Genomic DNA, 16,646 nt, shown 5'->3' on the forward strand with positions numbered 1-16,646 from the left:
TGTCTTGCTTATTTTGTTTGTAGCACAACATGGCTGGTTGGTGTGGGAAAGTAGCTTTGCTATGGTTCAGAGATTTCTCCCCTCACAGCAGAGGCTTAAGGTGAAAGGTGAGAAGTGTTTTACCAGGCCAGGCGCTCACAGACCTCAGCTGCGCTAAACCAGAGTGGCAGATTCAAATTCACCTGGTTTTGCTTTTTTTATTTTTATTGTTTTATTTTATTTTTGTTTTTGTTTTTGTTTTTTAGACCAAGTTGGTGTCAAGCTCAAAAGTTTGCAGACCTGAGTTTTGTTCCCTGAACCCATGTAAAATTAGATGTTATAGTGTGTCTGTAATACTGGTACTTTAGTAGGAAGATAGAAGTGGGCACAGGTGCATCCCTGGAGGCTCCCAGGCCAGGCTTTTTCCTCAGAATTATACTTACATGTATATTCTTGTTTTCATCAAACATTTATAAATACTTTTCTTCTTTCATTTTATTTATTTATTCGGTTGTATATTTTTCTGTGTGTCTCTGTGGCTTTTTTTTTTTCTATGTGTACGCTTGTGTGTATGTGTGTCTGTGTGTGTATACATGTGTGTCTGTGTATATGCATGTGTCTATCTGGCTGTGTATATGCATGTGTCTGTCTGTCTGTCTGTCTGTCTGTCCGTCTGTCTGTATAGGTCAGAGGGCAGCATATAGTAGTTCTCTTCTTTCAGCATGAAAATCCCAGGATTGTCAGGCTTAGCACCAAGTGCCTTTACTTTCAGAGTCACCACTGAAGGTTGTTTTCTTTCTTTCTCTTTTACTTCTTGGCTTGCTCTCTCTCTTATTCTCTTTTCTTTTTAATGGGTCTTGCAATGTTTCCAAGGCCAGCCTTGAACACTCAACTCAAACTATCCCCTTCCAGTTCATGAGTACCTTTCTTTAAAAAAAAAAAATTATTGGTTATTTTGTTTATTTACATTTCAAATGTTATCCCCCTTCCCGGTTTCCCCTCCAAACTCCCTATGCCACCTTCCATGAATACCTTTCTATATCAATACCTTCCTAAAAATACAGTGGTTAACAGTTGTGTTATAATCAATGACCTGAATGGGCCATGATTTAATTTAGGTGTCTTTTAGGAAGATATTCTCTAATTAGGCTGATGCTAGTTTTTTTCTGATTACAAGGAGAATGCTGCTGATTTTTCTATTCACTCCCTCTGGTGAACATTTGATTCTTTTCTTAGAATTGGCTCCTAGGGAAGATATGATTAGGTTAGACTACATGTGTGCTTCTAAGACTCTCCATTTTTAGGGTGAGCTTTTCCTTCAGAAATGTGCATCTTAATAACAAATAAGACTGCCAATGTCTCCCAGATAAAAAGTCTTCCATGGCTTCTACCTAAACCCAAGCCATTTGTCTCCCACTATGTGTGCCTTTGCTTCACAGTGCGCCAGGGAACAAGGAATGCGTGACTCAGTGAGAGCCTCTTGCTAGAGCAGCTACAGTCTGGTAACATCACCATGAAACAGAAAGAATAGTACTTCTTAATTATTTTTGGAGGTAGAACGTAGTCTTCTAATCAGCAAGCTCAGACAGGTTTCTGTTTGCAGCATCAGAGTTCTGAAGAGGTGAATGGAAGGTAGAAGCCACACTACTCCATCTGGAGTTTGCCTGTAGGACATCGGGAATCCACATTTGAATGAGGGTGGGACCGAGGAGTCAATCATGGATCTTTGTTGGCATGTGCCATGGCAGGTGGAATTACCCAGAATCCCGAGGCAAAACTAAGTCTTCTCTCAGCACACTCTATTCCCAAAAAAGGGTGGGTCTGGGCTTTAGGGTGTATTTCTAACTGTTGAAACTTGCAAACTCCCTGTCAACCCCTTTCCATGCTGCCGGCTTGGATCTTATGTTTAAGGCTAGCAATCATGCTGGCCCTCAAAGTTCATTCAAGTGATGAGCAACCCAGGACCCACATCTCTCCCAGCCCAACCAGCTCCAGGATAAAGCCCATAATCTGATTTTAGAAAACCTATAATCTATCTGGAGACTAGAGTATTCAGTCTCAGATCCTGATCTGACAACCCATCTTCTTCCAGCCAATTATAGAAAACAAAGGGAAATTGAAAATAGTCGGCCTTCATATCCATGTGTTCAGTTTCTCTTAATCCAACCTACTGTAGATTGAAGTTTTTTTTTTTAAGTTTTGTGCACTAAATGTATGTACAAACTTTTTTCTTCCAATCATCCTGAAAGCAATAAATCAGAAGAGCTATTTATATAGCGTTTGTGTGCAGTGGATACTGTAAGCCATCCGTAGATGATCTCAAGTCTCTGGGAGCCAGGGGAGCCTGAGACAAGTCCCTCACAGACCCTAAGTAACAGCTCTAATTGGATTTGTCTACAGGCTGTGATGAGTTTCAGTTGGGTTAGCTTGGTAATCAAGATGAGAGAATGACTATTAAATAACTACATCCTATTTTACAGAATGATGTCACAATTCACACCATCTATAAAACTAAAATTGTGACCTTCTTTCAAAGTGGAAGTCATTTTATCATTTGTTTTGATTGCAAACAGTAAAAATGACTGATTTCCTAATACTAAGCTATCAGACTCCTTGATGTACCCACTTAGTCTAGCCTAGTACTGGTTTGCTTGGGCATATTTTCTTACATGTTTGCTCCTTTTTTTGTGAAAAGACTATGGTATATAGTCTCAGGTTTGTTGGAAGTGGGCATGGTTTCTTTATATCCATGTCTTGGGTTTGTTTTAGGGCAGTTCAGTCTTCAAAAATGATTTAGGAATTGTCCTCTGCTCTATTTTTTAAAAAAGATTTTGTATAGAGTTCATTGTTTATTTATAAATACTTCATAGAATTTACCTGTGAAGACATTTGGGAGTTCTCATTATGTGAGAGGTTTTGTTGATGATTATTTTATTTTTTGTTGAGACAGTATATCAGTCTGAAGTATAGGCTGGTCTAAAATTCACCATGGTGGCAACCCTTCTGCCTCAGCCTCTCACGTTCTGGAGCCACAGGTATTTACCGCCATGACCAGCTGAAGGTTCTACCATTTCTTTTATAGATATAGGACAACTCAGATTTTCTTTGCTTTTTAAGTCAATATTATTGGTTAAGTCTTTTAACAATTTATTATGTAAGTTATTGAATGTATAAAATGATTTAGTGTCTCTCATCATTTTGATGTTTGTAGGCTTAGTCATGCTCCCTTGTTTTCCGTGTTGGTAATTTGAACATTCTCCTTCAGCCCTTCCGCATGTACAGTTTTGTCAGTAGTGTGCAGCTTCTCTTCAGAGGGGCAGCTTTTCAGTCTCATTCATTTCTCCAGTTGTTTTTTGGTTTATTGGTTTCTGTCTTACATATCTATTTCATCCTATTTTAATAATTTATTATTGGAAAACAAATTACCTAGAAACATGGTCAGTTACAGTGACAAACATTGTTTCTTAGTTTCTGTGGGGAGCAGTCCAGGCAGCGCCTCTCCTGAGGCTGTGGAGTCGTCTGAGGAACTAGCTGAAGGCAAAACCACTGTCAGTTGGACTCATTTTGCTAATGGTTTTTGGTATTTAGGCTGAGACCAAAAAACCTCAGCTTTTTTTAGCACCCTTTTTTGGGTGTGGTCTGTTGTATGTGTTGGTATTGGGTGTCTGTATGATATTGGGTATGTGTATGTGGCATTAGTGTGTGTGTGTTCACATGCGCATGTACATGCAGGTTAAACTACACAGGAGTGTGGAGAGTAAATGTAAGCGTTGGGTGAGTTCCTCCCTCGTTCTACACCTTTAAAAAAAAAAAAAAAAAAGCAGGGTCTGATGTAGCCAAGGCTGGCATTGAACTTAGTATATAGCTGAGACTGTCATTATTATTTGTTTAAAAATATGTATTTTTATTGATGGGAAGATATGTATGCATGTGAGTGCAGGTTCCCTCAGAAGCCAGAAGAAGGCATCAGATCCACGGGAGTTGCAGGCAGTTGTGAGAGCAGCTAGTGTGTGTGCTGGTTACTGAACTCACCTGCTGAGTCATTCTTTAGCCCGTTTTTATTATTCTTAATTTCCACTCTTGGCTTACTGTGGCAAATAGTGTTGGGTATTTTGGAGCTATAAAGCTAGATAGAGATGGGGTGCCATCAAGAAGATGTTGAAAGTTGGGCAGGATAATTTGGACTTGATGTGGTGGGCATTTTGGAAACAGCATGATGTCAGAGATTTAGGTGTGGTTGTCAGGGGATGGAGGATGGATGGGAAAGGAGAGCGTGGAGTTAGAGAGATAGTTGAAAGGTTGCTATGATGTTTCTTGGCACAAAGAGCTCAGGATTGGACTAGAGGTATGTGCTGAAAATTAATTTTTAAAATAGTTATTATTCCATTTTAGCGTTCAGAGGAGGAGCTGAGATACTGGCATCATTTTGTTTATAATCTAGTGGACACAGGATTACCACTCATCTAACAACTGTTGCTTTGAGAGGATATTGAAAGACTTAAATGAGCCTGGCATGGTGGTGCACACCTTTAATCCCAGCACCCAGATGGCAGAAACAGGCAGATCTCTGTGAGTTCCAGGACAGCCAAGACGATTACACAGAGAAACTGTCTCAAAAAAAAAAAAGAAAGAAAGTCTCAAATGACATGGTGTCTATAAAACTATCTACAATAGATAAATGCCACTATCAAGATGCATTTATCCCTGTATTAAGTCTGAGAGTGGGAATTTTAGATACCTAAGTAGAGAGGTTAGAGCATCTACTGTGGTAGCCATTGGGCATGTGATTAAGAATTTGATGTATGTGGGACTTAATGTTGGGCTGCCTTTATTGGGGTGTGAATTGTAACATGTGCCATGATGCCTTAGGTTTCTTTCTTGGCTCTTAACACAGAGTGGTTTAGACAAGTTGCATAATTTCTCTGTTCATTCTGTAAATTAGGGATAATTGCAGCTACTACCTGAGTGGGCAGTTATAAAATTAAACCAGATTATACATGTAAAGTTTTTAGAACCAGTCTCTTTCTTGGTCAGAGTCGATAACTGTGGCTTGTCGTCTTGTTTTGTGTGAGAGCCTCACATTTCTTCATTTTCCCAGTAAGCAGTCCTTGATCACTCTGAAGTGTGTAATCATCCTGTCCAGCTGCTGGGCTTAAGCATTTCAAATGTGCATCTTCACATAATGACTTGTTTTTGATTATTATTAGTCCTAAAGTTACCATTTTTGGAGGAAAGGTAAGAGGTTCTAAGAATGAATGACTTTCTCAGTCCAGCCACACTGGACTGAAGACTTAGAATAAAAAGATGTTGCCCTTGACCAAAACTGACCTAAATGAACATTTATTTGGTTGGTTTTGTTTTGTTTTGGGGACAGGATCTCACTATATAGCTCTGGCTGTCCTGGAACTCAATATGTGGAAGAAGCTGGCCTCGAACTCACAGAGGTCCACATGCCTCTGCCTCCCAAAAGGCAAAGCCACTAAGTCTGACTTTGTTTGTTTTAATAAGAGTACTTATTATTGCCAAGAACACCATAAAACCAAATGATGTTGAGACAATGGGCTGAAGAGATGGTTTAGCAGTTATGAAAAGCTAGGTTCCCAGCAACAACATGATGGGGCACAGCCAGCCGTGATCTAATTCCAGAGGATCTGACTTCCTCTTCTGTTGTCCGTGGCCACCACCAGTCACATGGTGCACGTAGAGTACACCCAGACACACACACACACACACACACACACACAAATTAAATTTGTTTGTTTTTTGAGACAGGGCTTTTCTGTGTAGCCCTGGCTGTCCTAGAACTCTCTCTGTAGCCCAGGCTGGCCTCGGACTGAGATCCTCCTGTCTCTGCCTTCCATGGGATTAAAGGCCTATGACACCACTGCTTGGTTTAATTTTTTTTTAATTTTAAAATTATACTGTAAAATTAGAAAAACAACTACCTAGTAATAGCACACAGTCTTAGGGGCAGAATGCACATTGGTAACTCCAGCAGCAACTAGGGATTTATTTCTGTAACAAGAAGGAAAAGGAGCTTTTTGTGTAGTGACGCTAGAGTTCCACAGACTGTGGCCCTTAAGTCAGATCTAAGTCGCTGCCCTTTTATACATCTTGTAAGTTCAGAATGAATTTCTCAGTTTTAAATGGTTGAAAGGACAATCTTTTGTGTCGTAGTCTTGTAATTATGTTCAGTGCACATTACAGTGCCCACAAATAAGGTTCCATCAACACAGTCTCATTCACTTACAGATTTCCTGTGGCTGCAAAGCTGAAAGTGACCAAAGTCAGAAGCCTTCATGGGAAGGCCGGCTGACCCTTAAGGAAACGTGCCCGAGTTCACAGTGTGTTTCTTTGGCAGCCTTCACTGTTTGCTTCCCAACAGTTACTCATTGTTCTGAATTACTCCGGTGTTAGGTTTCAGTCTGTTCTCCCATATAAAGCTTTATAGACTGCATTCAGAAGTGGAACCCTTACCTTTTATAATTTGATCTCTTTAAGGACAGGTGGAGTAGGAATTGCAGTTTTTCTCTACAATGACCAGCTGCACGAGTCACTGGTTGGGAGGTACGAGATGCATTGGCAAGGCATCCGTTCTTCAAGTTAAACTAATTGAGTCTGCGTGTTTCATGATTCTGTTCTGTTGTTTTTATTTTTGGTGTTCTCATACATTTTCCCTTATTCCAATTTAGACTCTGCTTCCTTGTATGTGTGAGGGAATGTGGAGCGCTTAGGCACTCAGTCCACTCTTCTCTTCGCAGATTGTGAAAGACTAAACCAAAGATCTGATTAAAAGACTGTATTCCTCTAGGGAGAAAATACTACTTAATTTTTAGCTCATGTAGTTAGAATTGATTTCTCAGCACTTGAAAGAAACTCTGTTAATTTGTGTGTGTGTGTGTGTGTGTGTGTGTGTGTGTGTGTGTGTGTGTGCTTTTCTTGCATGTATCTTTGCACAGTGTGCTTGCCTGGTCCCTGCAGAGGTGAAAAGAGGACATCAGATCCCTGGAACTTTAGTTAGAGACAATTGGAAGCCACAGTGGGTGCTGAGAATGGAAGAGCAGCCAGTGCTCTTACCTGCTGAGCCATCTCTCCAGCCTCCTGTTAATAATTCAAACATAAGATTACGGTGTGGGGCTACAGACTTCCTAACTTGTGCTTGTCAATATGATAAACCTGGAGGCTGGGGTTCAGCTGTGAAATGCAGCATGTAAGGCACATACCTGTAACCCCAGCACTGGAGGGCTGTTTACAGGACAGGAGCTTGCTAGTCAGTAGTGAACTCCTGGTCCGCTGGGAGACACTAGCTCAAAACTCAGGTGGAGAGCAATAGAAGGAGACACTTAATATCAACGGTCTCCACCCACACACACTCAGGTGAGTGCACATGCACACATAGAACACAGACACACTATTAAGAAGCTCACTAACCCCTGGCATTCTTGAACAATTTAAACATTTATATAGCAAATTAAAGTCATTAAATCATCTGAATAGTTTTAATACTTTGATCATCACCAAATGCAAAAAAAAAAAAATCTTCATGTAAGTCTAGATTTTTGTATCCTCTTTCATCTTTTATAGTAACTTAAAACTTGGATTTTTTTCCTGCTTATGAACATGTTTCTGGATTTTGAATTCTACCCTTGAAATAAGTTTCTGGAGTCAGTTTCTGCCTGGAACACCCTTTTCAGAAGAACAGATCTGTTTGTCTTGTTGGTACAGTTTCTTACTGCACACTTGCCATACACAGTGCCTTTGTACAGATGAAGCTCATCTGTGGGCGGGGGCTCAGTGAAGTTGAAGTAGAATGTCTAACTTAGTTAATACATAACTACACCATTCTGGGCCCCTCCTGTTGAAACCTACATGACTGTAAAATGCTGGGTTGCCAAGAACTCACTGACACAAAGAATTTCCTGTACATTGTTTGGTTCTTTCAAGAAGATACTTATCTCTGCTCCTTATTTGTACATCATGGCTCTCTGAAGAGATGGAAAAAACCATAGTTTTGTAAGTTCATGTGTGAGTTAGGACCTTGGTCCCTCCCTCAGCACCTCTGGTCATCTTCTCTCTCCTGTTTCAAACCTTTTTTTTTTTTTTTAAAGATTTTTTATTTATTATATGCATATGGTTACACTAGGGCATCAGATCCTATTACAGATGGCTGTGAGCCACCATGTAGTTGCTGGGAATTGAACTCAGGACCTCTAGAAGAGCAACCAGTGCTCTTGACCTGTGAGCCATCTCTCTAGCCCTTAAAACCTTTCTGTATAAATCCTTATGCAGATTTGACCATCAAGAGAAAGCAATCAATTTTCAAAAGTTGCTCCACCTTCAAATCTTTCTCATTCTTCCTCAGCTTATAAGAAGCAAGTGGGACATAAATTAAGATCTACCGGGGCTGAGGAATATAGCTCAATTGGTAGAATGCTTGCCTAGTGTGCATGACACCTGGGTTTCATCACCAGCAGTATACACATTGTGATCCCAGCACTCTGGGGTGGAAGCGGGAGCATCAGAAGTCCTAGGCCAGCCTGGGGTATCCAGAGATTTTTGAGACCTTGTCACAAAAAACAAACAAAGACATTTATTAATGTGTAGATGACAGCTTCCTGTTGTATTATTATAGGGTTAGTTTGCATTTTTAACTAGCAGGCTGCCTAATCCATAGGGATAGATTTTGAATGATTAACTTGACTCTGAAGCAGTGTAGTTAGTAATGAAATAGTTGCTAGTTTGTCACCTTAGACACTCAGCTACCTCAGTAGTAGAAATATTTGGAAGGAGGCAAGAGAGATGACTTAGCAATTAAAAGTGTGTAACACTCTTCGAGATTCTAGAGGCCCTGAGTTCCTAGTGCCCCTGTCAGGTAGCTCACAATCACCTGTAACTCCATTTTCCAGGGACTCTGACTCCTTAGGCAACTACATATGTATGTACAGACATGCTCATATACACATAACTAAAAAAATTTTAAAGTAATATTTGGAGGTAAGATGTTTTTGCAGCATCTTTGAGACATTCTTGATAGATTGCTGTTACCAACAGCATAAGTCTGGGCTGCATTTCCCCTATCCATTTTAACTTCTGTGTGTTTAATCCTTGTCTCATGGGGATCTTGCCCTGGTCTCACTGAAGTCTGTCAAAGTATACGTTCATTCTGCTTCCGAATCACTCGCTTAGGTTGTGATAAAGCAATAAGATATCCTGAAACGAAATCAGGAAGGAGCCTGGAAATCTTAGCTAGCTTACCAGGGCTCAGGGTCACCTCTTGGTTACAGTACCTTACGAAAGAGGGTGACGAGGTGAATAAAAAAATGGCTGGTTATCAGCTATTGGTAGAGTAGGTCCTGTAGGTCCTGACATGTAGACACCAGGGGGGATTCACCCAGCATTCCTGCCCAGTGACTACTGTGACTTGCCTGCGGGACAAGCCCCATCAGGACAGGATGGCGGTAGCCTTTGTGCTCAGCAGTGCTGTCCCTGCACATCAGCCTTCACCGGTCATTTACCAGTCCTCTGCTCTGGTTAGGAAATCACAATGCTCAGTTGGGAAACTAAGGAAGAAGGTAGTGGGTAAGTAATACTTTTGAAATTAGGGAAGAAGTGGAGAATCTTCTGTTCTCCGAAGTCTAGAACGAGTAGGATGCCAGTCCTTCACCCTAGCTGTTGAGTGGAAATTTTTGTCTGTCCATGAACTGAAGGCCCTCACTCCCATTGTGCCCTGTGTTTATTACTGTTTTTATCACTTAGGCACTGCCTCTCTCCTGCCCATGCCTTATAAAGTTAAACAAAGAAATATGGAGATTATAAGGACCTTGAAATGTCAGAGATGTGGAGTAGTCTGTTGGCCAGGTTCAGGCCCTTTTGTTTTAGAACGGAAGTTCCTGCTGTTCTTAATGGGGAGCCAAGTAAATGTCCCTATGTCAGGAGAAAGAGACCTCTGCCTGGGAACTGTAGTCAGCTTTTGAAAGTAGCTTGGTGGCCTGGGAGCAACCTCTTTTCGCCTTTACTCCTGTGATCTGTGACACAAGGCTAGAGCTTTTTTTTTTTTTTTTTTTTTTTAACCTACCTCAAAGTCTTAGTTGTTTAAACCAGGGTAAAGAGCGTCCTGGCCTCTTGCAGGTGCACACAGCATCGGTCCACTGCAGCCCAGTCTGCACTGCACCTCTGTGTTCTACATGATGCTCTGCTTCAGCAGCAGCTGTGTGGAAAGGGAAGGAGAATGAAATCGGAAGTGATTTCCCCTGAGCCACAGGAGCATTCAAGGCCAAAAAGTAATTGTTAATAGATCAAAATTTACCCATGATTTTTTTTTTTAAAAAAAGATGAATTCCGTCAAAAGTTAATTACATTTAAATTGTTTCGTTTTCTAAATGGCTTTTAAAGAGGAAATCCTGCCTGTTAGATATGCCATGCTGGGCTGATTTTTCTCGTGACCTTGACAGAATTACAGTATTGACCCTGGGACACATGGCAACAAGTCAGTTTATCACAGCAAGGACCGAGCAGTGGGTGACAGACCAGATCTTATCATATCCCCTGCTTGCCCCTTTGCATCCGCAGGAGTCTGCAGTGTCACGTGGCCTAAACTAATGGGAATCCAGCTACTTGTTTCTTTTCAGTTACTTAGTCCTCAAAGACTGGTTTTGACTGTTTGACACTGTTAGTCGGGTGAGTCCAAAACAGGGTTAACTTTTCTCTGCTTTCTTTGCACTGTGGGCTTAACTTTTTACCTACTAAAGTACTTTTCTTTTTAGGAAGTTGTTGAAACAAATTTAAATTTTTCCATAATTTCCTTGAACATATAACTTAGTAAGTGGTAGCCCGGTGATTTACCATTTCATGAAGTAAAGCCCCTAGATGTAGGCTGTAACAGAAGAGCTGACTGGGCCCTACCCAGGCTTCATTGTGTTCGCCTGCCTGAGCTCTTGGGAAATGCCCAAGGAAGTAGGGCACCTCCTGCCTCAGTTTCCAGGGAGTACTTCCTGAAAGTAGGAGTGGAAAATTTGAAAGTTGTTCTACATGAAACTCATAACACATGGAGATTGTTAAGGAAACCAGAAGAAAATGGTGAATGTTTACCTATGGCTGGTGAGGGGCACTTGTGCCCCATTATCCAAACACAAGGTCTGGGAAGGTTTAGAGGCTGGTGACTCTGGGAACATTCAGTGAAGCCATGGGAGCATCGCATCTAAGTGAAGGAAACAAAGAAATAAAAGCCCCTCTCTGGGTAGGATAATTGTGTTTGTTGCTTAAGCAGATAACAAGGAGTAATAGTGGGTGTCTTAGGGCCTCAGATTTTAGTTTATAGCTAAATAAGTTGACCAATAGGTACAAATGCCGAGCATATGACCTAGCCTCTCAAGCTTCTAATGGACATAATGGATTTGTTTTTTTGTTTTTTAAGTAGGTTAACATGTCTAAATATGATTTAGCTTTTTGTTTAAGTTCTTGTGTGTGAGTGTGTGTGTAGAAGAATGTGCAAATGTGAGAGCTGGAGAGAGTTCCGAGGTTAAGAGCTCTTCCAGAGGACAAGAACAATTCCCAGCACCCACATGGCAGCTCACAACTGTCTGTAACTCTAAGATCTGACACTGTCACACAGATATATATGCAGGCAAAATACCAATGCATATAAAAATGAATAAATTATTTTAAAAGGAGAATGTGCAAATATAAGAGTCATGCTGGATACCAATATTGTGACCCAGTTAAACTTTTCTTCAAAAAATGAGAATTACTGAGTGTCTTAGTCAGGGTTTCTATTCCTGCACAAAACATCATGACCAGGAAGCAAGTTGGGGAGGAAAGGGTTTATTCAGCTTACACTTCCACATTGCAGTTTATCACCAAAGGAAGTCAGGACTGAACTCAAGTGGATCAGGAAGCAGGAGCTGATGCAGAGGCCATGGAGGGATGTTACTTACTGGCTTGCTTCCTCTGGCTTGCTTTCTTATAGAACCCAGGTCTACCAGCCCAGGGATGGCACCACTCACAATAGGCTGGGCCCTCTCCCTTTGATTACTAGTTGAGAAAATGTCTTACAGCTGGATCTCATAGAGACATTTCCTTAACTGAGGCTCCTTTCTTTGTGATAACTCCAGCTTGTGTCAAGTTTAAACAAAACCAACCAGTACACCGAGCTTAATTTTTTTTAAAAAAAATTAAGTAAATGTTGGCTGTAAAGTTAACCTGTAACTCCAGCTCCAAAGAACCCAGCACCCTCTTCTGTACTCCATGGTGCATATATATATATGCATATGGACACTCATATACACAGAATTTAAAAATAGTAAAAAGAAATCTTTAAAATACAAAGTACAGACATTAAGTTTCTATATTTTGGTGAGTTTAACGTTTTTGGATTTTGTATTGTTAGATGCAGAACTGACAGAGAAGTCCGCTAAACGTCACTCCAGTCAGAGTGCCTGTGGTTGCAGGGAGTAGAATACACATCACCGGCTTTCCTAAGGAGTTGGTTTCCATTGGAAACAGTCTAGCTGGAAATTCTTCAGCCCATGGCATCAGTCAAGCCAGGTTTATTCCATCTGTCTGCCCTGGACATTTCAGGACTTATTCTCTAGGACCTGTGTCACCAAGACCATAGAGTTCCAGTGTCCTTGCATGTGTTTCTGCTCCCAAAAGGCCCGCCTTCACATCTTAGTGTCCAGAACTGATTGGATGCCCATACCTAAGACCATTAACACAAAGAGCTGTGTCCACTGTGATGCACTCAAACATCAAACATGATAGAGACTGCTTCATCACAGAGGAGGAGGGTGAAGCTGGGTACCTGGACAAAAAGGAGTGCTGTTTCCAAGGAAGAATGGAATGGAAGCATGTCAGGAAAACACACATAGCAACATTAGATACACTGCAGTGTCCGAATTAGGGTCTGGAGAGAGAACTCAGTAGGACTGGTCTTCCAGAGATCTTGAGTTCATGTCTCAGCACCCACCTGGCAGCTCATAACCATTTATAACTATTGTCCCATGGGATCTGATACCTGTTCTGGTGTGTAAACATATATGAAGTCAAATCTAAACAAATCTTTTCTTTTAAAGGACAGGAAAGAAGGAAAGAAAGATTCAAATTCAGAATCCTTAATATAACCTCTTTTAATCCAGTGCCTGTATCAGTTGTAACCCTGGAAGCCATTTTCCTTACACTGTGTGTATTCGTTTTGTCCTCCGTAGAAACCTAGTTAGGGTGAATTCTACCTAGAGACTGGGACATATGCAAAAATACTCTTGAGACCCTAATCATGTGGCATGGGAGAATCGAGGGAGAAAAAAGATCGGTGAATGCCAACTAGAGCCCGGTCCCCTAAGAATTTTGAACAAAGGTGTGACCAATCTCATGTATGTACAAGGTGGCAGGAAGTCGCAGAGCCAGCTGGCCTGGAGGCAGCTGAGTCCTGAGTGCTGACGCACAGAGACTAGTTCTTGGGCATAGGTAGGATAGGATGGTGGGGAGTGTCAGTCAAAGGATACACTAGCTGTTAATGTACCGAGTGTGCTGTTAGCTTGGGTGGAAAGTAAGTATAAAACTACCAAATGGCTTTTGTGACTATAATATGAATATTATTCTGCTAATGCAGTTAGTGATAGGAGCAAGACTTCTGTAGTCCACACTCTTCCTCACTTTCCCTACTCCTGTGGCTTTCCCTTCATCTTCATCTGAGAGCTTTTGATAGCTCTTGCTTCCAGCTTTCAACAATCCCTCTATCTCTTCTTCTTCATAGGGTTGGTTTTTGTGGAAATTTTATTAATGGGTTTATTGTATTTTTGAAGATTTTAATTTTCTTTTTAATTATGCTGGTATATGCACATTAGTGTAGGTATCCACAGAGGCCAGAAAAGGTTTGACTTCCTGGAAGCAGAAGTACTGACAGTTATGAGCCACCCCAGGTGGGTACTGGGGTCTGAAGCCAGGTCCTTTGGAAGAGCAGTGCATACTTCTAACCACTGGGCCACCTCTCCAGCCCTGCTCATGATATATATAAGAACATAACTGTGATATTGTTAGTGCTCAAGATTTGCTGGACCAGAAGCATTGTGTGAGGCCTAAGTTCAATTATCAGCCCTGCCAGTGAGTGACACCCCCTCCCCGAAGAAGAGTTACTGATTGACTCAATGAGAGACTCCTTAGTATTCGTCTTTGGTTTTTCTCTTCTAGTAAATTTTGTTGCTTCTTTTATTGGATAATGAAGAGCTATGTTTCCCTTTCTAACTTAGCTACCAGGAATTACTAAACTGAATTTTGAATTCATTTGCAATAACTATACTTAGCTTGGGATGTCTGCAGTCCTCACTTACTGTAGAGTTGTAAAATATTTATTTTAGGGCTGCAGATGTAGCTCACTTGGTAGACAGGTTGCTGAGCATGCACAAAACCCTAGGCTTGATCTCCAGCACTACATATGCTGGGCACGGTAGCATATTTCTGTAATTCTAGCATTGGGAAGGAAGACTCAGGAGGATCAGAAGTCCAAGGTCATTCTCAACTCTTTAGGGTGTTTGAGGACAGCCTGGGCTATATGAAACTCTGTCTCGGAAATTTATTTTAACAATGACTGATTTCAATGTTTCCTATTGTCAGTTGTCTCAGTTCCTTAGTATTAGATGAGCTGAGTCCTGAGTGACCGTGGTTAGGTTGGGTGAAGTAATACTTGCTGTGGGCTGGAGAGATGGCTCAGAGGTTAAGAGCATTGGCTGTTCTTCCAGAGGTCCTGAGTTCAAATCCCAGTACCCACACGGTGGCTCACAACCATCTGTAACTTCAGTTCCAGGAGATCTAACTCCCTCTTCTGGCTTCTGTGAGCACTGCATGCATGTAGTGCAGAGATATCCGTGAAGGTAAAATACCCTTCTCTACTCATAAAGATGATGATGGCTCTGTTCTTAGTAGAAACGAAACCAAATTACTCATCAGAGCTGGGCTGTGGTGGGGCATGCCTGTAATCCCAGCACTCGGGAGGCAGAGGCAGGTAGGTCTCTATGAGTTTGAGCTCAACCTGTTCTACAGAGTAAGTTCTGAGACAGTCAGGCTTACAGGGAGAAGCCCTGCTTCAATAAATAAATAAATAGATAAATAATAACTGATCAGAGCATAGATAGATAGATAGATAGATAGATAGATAGATAGATAGATAGATAAAGTAGCTGATCAGAGCATCTCCCTGGTATCACATAGTCAGTTTTCTTTCAGTTTTCTTTTCAGTTAGGCATTGAGTGTCATGAGGGGACTGTATTTGTAAATGTAATTGGTCTCATGGAAGAGCACACACCTAGAATTTACAAGGCTCTGAGTTTGATTCCTAGCAGGAATCAGGAATGGTGACACACTGTACATTCAGCACATGGCAAGTAGAGGCAGAAGGATCAGGAATTCAAGGCCAGTCTTTGCTACATGGCAAGACTGAGGCCAGCCTAGACTATGAGAGACTCTATCTCAAAACACCAAAATTGATGATGATGATGATGATGATGGTGATGGTGGTGGTGGTGGTGGTAATGATGATGATGATGATAGGCTGGAAAGATGGCTCTGTAGGTGAGTGCCTGTTGCTCTTCCAACAGAGCTAAATTGGTTTCCCATCCCCTATATCAGGTGGTTCAGAACCACCTGCACCTCCAGCTCCAGGGGATCTGATGCCTTCTTCTGACCTCATGCACGGCATGTGTATATGGATACAATTTTTAAGTGTACATATTTAAAAAATTACTAAACTAAGCTGGACTTAGTGGCTCACATGCATAAGAAGCTTAAGACCATAGCTGTTATTTTGAGGCCATCCTGAGCTACAGTGAAACCCTCTCTACAATAGTAATAACAATTAACAGTTGTCAATCAATTAATATGCCTTTTCTTTATCACTTATTTCAAATCTTTGTATATTAGCCACTAACTTGGTTCTCTTATGTTTACCCTTTTCAATCTAATTTCTCTCCTTTCTGGATTTTTGACTTCTTTTTTTTTTTTTTTTTTTTTCTTGTGCCTTTGTTCTGACACGGAACTTACTCCCTTTAACTACACAAACTCACACCCCAGGGCTAATGAATGAATACACCTCCTCTTCTTTCCTGGGGTGCTTAGCTTTCATCCCCTTAACTAAACCAAATGACTCACCAACGCACAGATTTATAACCAGAGAAGTCCAGAAAGGTTTTGTTTCACTGGTTTGTCTCTACTCTGTCCCAAGAAATAAAGCGCATTGCCTAAGGACACACTGCTAATTGGAGCAGAGACCAAACTGGAACCCAGCCCTGGATCTATATTACACTGCAAAATGAAACAGCTCCTTCTGGCTCAGAAAAGAAAAGTACTCTGAGAGAAGTAGTGGGGAGTATGTTCTTTTTAGTTGGAAACATCTCAGATGCAATATTTTATAAAACCTAACCGTCAGGGAACCCGAGTTTGATCTCAGCTATGTTCATTCTCTTGATTCTTTGAACAACTTTTTTTAAGGTCACATGAATCCCAGCTGACCTTGAACTTGCTATACAACTGAGGGTCACCTTGAATCTTTGATCTTGCCTCTCCTGAGTGCTGGGATTACAGGCCTCAACCACACTGACTTTCAGTCAGTGCTGGGGTCCAGCCCAGAGTTATGTGCATGCTAAGCAAGCACTTTCCCGACTGAGCTCAGTCCCCAGCCC

The 16,646-nt window shown here is 41.3% G+C and overlaps 1 protein-coding gene across 1 annotated transcript in view; it reads left to right on the plus strand.

Annotated features, from left to right (window-relative positions):
- TANGO6 (transport and golgi organization 6 homolog) overlaps nt 1-16,646 on the plus strand; it is a 153,003-nt gene that overhangs the window by 94,177 nt on the left and 42,180 nt on the right. The gene's annotated exons all lie outside the window — the stretch shown is intronic.

The sequence above is a fragment of the Micromys minutus genome, assembly GCF_963924665.1.
Source record: "Micromys minutus genome assembly, chromosome: 24".
Lineage (NCBI taxonomy): Eukaryota > Metazoa > Chordata > Mammalia > Rodentia > Muridae > Micromys > Micromys minutus.